Source organism: Carassius gibelio, chromosome A9 (assembly GCF_023724105.1).
Source record: "Carassius gibelio isolate Cgi1373 ecotype wild population from Czech Republic chromosome A9, carGib1.2-hapl.c, whole genome shotgun sequence".
Taxonomy (NCBI): Eukaryota; Metazoa; Chordata; class Actinopteri; order Cypriniformes; family Cyprinidae; genus Carassius; species Carassius gibelio.
The window spans coordinates 17,291,088-17,297,087 of NC_068379.1; positions in this window are offsets into that span (position 1 = coordinate 17,291,088).

The window sequence follows — 6,000 nt, forward strand, 5'->3', positions numbered from 1 at the left end:
ATATATATGCCAAATACCATAAGTACAGAAAAGTATACATTCACATGTATTTGATTTTGTGCTTATATAAATTATAAGCACTACATTATCACAAATACATTACTGTTAAAATGTTTGGGTTCAGTATGAACATGTTTTCTAATTTTTTTTTCCAAACCGTGACAAATGCTAGTCTACCATTTTTTTTTTTTTTTTTTTTTTTTTTTTGCAGAATAGGATATATGCGCTCAACCAAACACAGTGCATCATTTCGTGCACTGTAAATGGTAACAGCCAATCACAGCACACCATTCCTTGGATTCTAGACAGTAATGGCGCCATTCTGAATACACCTGGCATCCTATTTTCCTCATGTACTTTGTCATTTGTGATCAACAAACAAGGACTGCACGAAAAATCACACGTGATTGTCATGTGCATCTTGAAATAAATAAAATAAAGCCAGTTCTGTGATTAATAGTACTGGTAAATCTCTATTTACTTTGACTGCATTTAAGTGCTTACAGGTGCAAATGATTCAGATGCATTCAAAATGCCCCTATTATGCCAATTTTAAGGTCGCTAATATTGCTTTATGAGTCTCCTAAAACAGGTTTACATGCATGCAAGGTAAAAAAAAACATTTTTGCCTCAATATCAATGATTCATAAACAAATTGTGCGAAACAGTTCAAAGAATCAGTCTCGCTAAAACCCTGGTTTCCATGAGCCCTCACTGCCAATTCACAAGTACGACTGCAGAAGGACGTTTCTCACTGGTAAGTGTGATGTGTTGACAAGTTTGTGGTAATTATGAGATGTTATCAAACTAATTTATTCTCAAAGCGTAGGATACACCGTCTTCTTGAAATGATGTTAACCCCATATAAATTTTACTGTGTTTGTGGTTAGGCAAATTGGTGACGTAAAACATGTTACTTCATGACGTAGAGCCGCAACAGAATAAGGTTCAAATACCTGACGACTCAGCGATTGCGAGCCAACTCTTTTTTTGACAGATAATAACTTTATCTATCGTGTACTGTCGGCTTCACAACTTTGCAGACAGTTTATGTTCACATACAGCTACATGAAAATAAAAGTTGAAAAAGCATAATGGGGCACTTTAATACACAGAGCCATAGATCACTGACAAGTAACGCTTTCACATTAGATTATGAAGGTGATATTGCGTAGCTTATCGCATGTTCTTATTAATGCCATTTATGTTTTTGTTAATATAGCACATAGCACTAGTCAACTAAATGAATGTAACATGGCAAATATGAATGCAATTTCGGAAGTGTAATTTTAGAATTTCTGTGGTTTAATGTGATATTGTTCTGGTTCATGATGAAATTTTATTTCATTGCTGTAATTAATTTATAGCATTAACAAGATGACCCGTTGAATTCATTTTGGAAGTGATGACTGATGAATGTATTTTAGTCCAGTGCCTTTATATAAGATTAGTATTGACCAAGTTTAGATGCTGTCATATGTGGATCAACTTACTATGTTGTGTATTTTCATCAGTTTCAATATGAAAATAACTTTCATATTGAGTCAATGATTTATTGCATTTTGGGGAAAAAAAAGTGTCATGGATTTATTGCATTTTGGGAACAAAATTATAAAGTGTTATGATAAATCTTTAAAAATCTAAACCTGGATTATACTTTTTTTATGTTATTATAACTTAAAGATGCTTGGTGAAAGTTTGAAACAGAAAATAGTGGTTTTCATCTTGCCACTTTCTTGGTAAAGAAAACACATTTTTACTCAAATGAATCAAAATGTATTGCGTTTTGGAACCAAGCTCTTCATATATATATATATATATATATATATATATATATATATATATATATAGAGAGAGAGAGAGAGAGAGAGAGAGAGAGAGAGAGAGAGAGAGAGAGAGAGAGAGAGAGAGAGAGAGAGAGAGCAGCCTTTTTGAGGATAAGAGACTTCATTAAAACACCAAATAATTATAATTTAATTTTTTTTTTTTACGGTGTATATATTGCCCAAAATCTAATAATATATATGTATTCACCACATGAGTTGGACTTGGACTAGAGCTAGACTGATGTAGTCTTAACCTAATAGCTCCTCTCCAGCAATTCAAATATCAGTGTTTAAATACATAATTTCTTATCCAATCACAGTTTGAGCTTTTTTTTACTGCGCAAATGGCTTCATTAAATGAGTGCTCTTCGCTTACCATGGGAATTTTACATTGCTGTTATTATTTGGTGCACAATACCTTCCCAATCCATTTTATTTCAAAGTGAATGCAGTAGCACAGATTTAAAGAGCATAGCCTTACTGCTGAGAGAAGTCCATATGTTTCAGTGCAGGTCTGCATAACCTCATTTGTAGCTGCTTGTCCTGTTCATTCATGAATAATTCAAGTACGCCGACAGCAAGTGTGCTGTGCATGTCTCCATATGCGTGTGTGTGTTGTATGCATGGAGGGAACACTGTCTGAGGAGCCCTTGCCCCAACTTAGAGACCTCCAACTGTGCTGCAGAGCATCTCGGTATCGCTGCAGATAAAAGTCTAGAGGCCTGTGTATGTGTGTTTGTGTGATCTGACACTGAAGATATGCTCTTGCCTTGAGCAAATTTCTTCCCCTCTTCTCGAATACAACCAAATCCTCACGAGAACGACATATTAAAATAATGAATACAAACACAATTGCGCTTAGCAGATCGCATAAACAAAGTCAGAAAACAATCAATAATTGATCTCGCAATTATATCTTGACTTATGACAATAGGAATAATCAAGTCGGATGGAGAGCGAGGATGGCGGATGGAGTCAAAGCCAAACGTGTTCAAAGGTGTTAGATGTTAGGTATGGAGGTCAAATACTCCAACTCTTTTTTTGACCTGAACACTTTCCTTGGGCTTTTGACCTTTCAAGATGAACCAGAGAACTTCTTGAGCTCATTAGGGAGCTCAAATAAAAAAAAAAAAAAAAAGTCTGCCTGGTGAATCAATAGTTGCAAAAACGAGTGGCCCAGTGTGCAGACACACACACACACACACAAACAGATTCTCATTATTGTCTAAAACACAGACCTTGGGCGTCAAAAGTATGTGGAGCAGGCCAAATAATTCCTAAACATAGACCGCAACAACCCATTTTGACAAATAAGAGCAAGGGATAAAGTAACGTTTGGAGATGTATTCCGCTGGTCGTGTTGAGATTCTCCTTGTTATTTAATATTTAAGGAAGAGTGCAGCACCTTTCTGTAACATGGAGCAGATGGTAGCAAATCGAGTCCTGCTTTTGCCATCTGTGAAGAGCATGTGTCTGCTAATTGTGTCGCAAAATGGGATTCAGTCCAGGAACTACCTGACCAAAGACATTTTTTTTTTCACTGCACATTTATCTTCTAATATTTCCAATATTTCTGCAACCTCTAGTCTTTTACCATCGTCATCTCTCTCCTGTAAAGTCACTCTTCTCTTCTCTCTTACCCTTGGCCCACTATTCTAAAGGAGATGGGGTCGCCACAGAGTCCAGAGAGGGCAGCACAAGTGTGGCATTGTAGGCCAAAGGAGAGACGGCCATTGTTCCTGCCCGCTGCCTGCCACAGCTGTGCACGAATAAGAGCAGGGACAAACCACAACATATATCAATGTGGAGGCTGTGAGGGATGGTCCACGGGTGTCCACACTCAAAGAAGCCTAGTGTCTTTCAGCTAAAAAATGCCAAAGGGTGCACAAATCACTTAAGGTGACGCTTTTATTGCTTTAAATCCACAGGAGGAGACAAGAGAGCTAGTAAAGGAACAGACTCCCGAGGAATAGAAAATGAGTGAGATATATTATCCATGCATATGTGTAAACAAAAAAAAGAAAACAAACAAAACAATCCATATACCTCAATAAAAAAAGAAAGTAAGTATATTCAAATTGGCTTTGCGAGTCATTTCAAATGAAATTATATTAAACTGAATTGAAATTGATTTATCATTATGTAAATTCCATAATATTTCCCTACTTCTGGAATACTTATTGAATGCATTTCCTAATAGAAACACTAATATGTTTTATCTAAACATCAAATAAACATAACTGCATGCCAATAGGGAAATGCAACAAGTGTCTTCTCTCTGGCCAGATCTAGCCAATGATCCTGCGGTGGAAGATGTAAATTGTACATTTTCAGCCTGGAAGTTAGAAGAAGGACCTTCGTATTTGTGCTGCATTTCACTTGAGTCATCATGAAACTAAGTAGAAACATCTCACTCTCAACAGGCCGCTGCATCTAGGCTAGTCAATGAACTGGAAGGAAATTGGACATGGTATCTGCAGGATATTGGCAGCAGACAGGGCTCCCTGTGATCGCAGCTGAAAACCAATGGTGAGGGGGCAAGTTGGTCAGAGCATGCTCACCCCAAGTGTGCCCTTTAAGAGCTGTGAGTGCATGTATCGCTGCAGGAGCGCCCTAAGTCCACACTAAGCTTCTCTTCCATAATGTACAGAATTATCCCTCACTCTTTCTCATGCTCTCCTTGTGCTCCTGTTATTAGCTACCGCTCTGGACAAATATTTTGGTTGTGCAGTCACAAGAGATATCCATCTTACAAAATTAACAAGATAGCGACAGAAAGAGGTTAGGAGCTGTGCTCTTGGACAGTAAAAGAGTTCTGGGAGGAGCATGCACATTAAAAGCTCAGAAATACTTATTTTTCTTGAAGTCATGTCAGTTTTGGCCGTTAATATATAAATATATACATAACTGTTTGAAAGCATGGTGTCAGAAAGATTCTTTTTTTGAAAGAATATTAAGAAATTTAGCTACTAACTGCTAAATAACTGTATATTGATATTTATTAATTTAATGCACAAATACAGTATATGGCCATTTTGCATGTCACCATTTTGATCATTCCATGCCATATCTTCTGCTCTACAATGATGTGACGTTGAAAAATATTAAAATTCAACCATTATCATGGATTTTTAATTTTTTTTTGTTCTGATGCCACTTCTGAATTGAAATCTTAATAATTTGCTAAATACAGTACATGCATAGCAAAATGTTCAGAATAATGTTTCAATGGCAGATGTTTTAGCAAGGGAATGAACAGATTTTTATTAATGTTTATTGCACCTGACGATGACTGCATAGGAGACTTACTCTGAAATCACACATGGGACCTCAGAGAAATACTTTTCTTCTTCTCAGATTCCCCTCTATTCTCCTGACCAACTTTACGACCAGCATTATATGCATATGATCCACAATTGATATTTCCATTAATGTCTCATATGGTGAATTAAATAAAGCCAATCAGCTTTGCTTACACATCATTTATCGCGTTTTTGTAACAGTTTGAGGTCCTCTTCTGCGGACCTCACCTTTGAGCTGCTATGTGTCACTGCTGTGTTAAAAGCAGCCTTTCACACTCATCTGGCTTTGCATACGAGAGCAAGCATTGCATTATGGGAGTGGAATCTTGTCAACAGGAAGCTAGATTGTCCACAAGGCCTCACTCTGTCATTTAAACAGCCTCTCTGTTGTGATACACTGCTCTGTCCATGTGTGGAAAACAAAAAGACAAAAAAACAGCTGGACATAAAACCTCTGTGTGCGAGTTTGCACGACAGCATGTTTTACACTCCGAGCACCACAGATAATGGTGCGATCCTCTTCTAACCCCCAAGGATGCACTTTGGCTAAGGAATGGGGACCGGGGACAGAGGGGAATCACAGAAAGCGTTATGAATGTGCGTTTGATTTCATACGCCACAGGGGTCTGTGGCACAGTGAGCCACTTGTTGTGCGGCCGCCCAGATGTGCACCCGCCCGCTCGGATGAGGTCCCCCCTCAAAGACGCCCTGTTAGTCCTGCTGTCTGGACAGACAGTGAGGGGCCCTATACTCACCTCGCCCTAAGACACGCACACACACACACACACACACACACACACACACACACACACACACACCTCAGAAATGAATCAGTCCTGTACCAGGCAGAGTAGCAGTGTGAAGGGAAGATT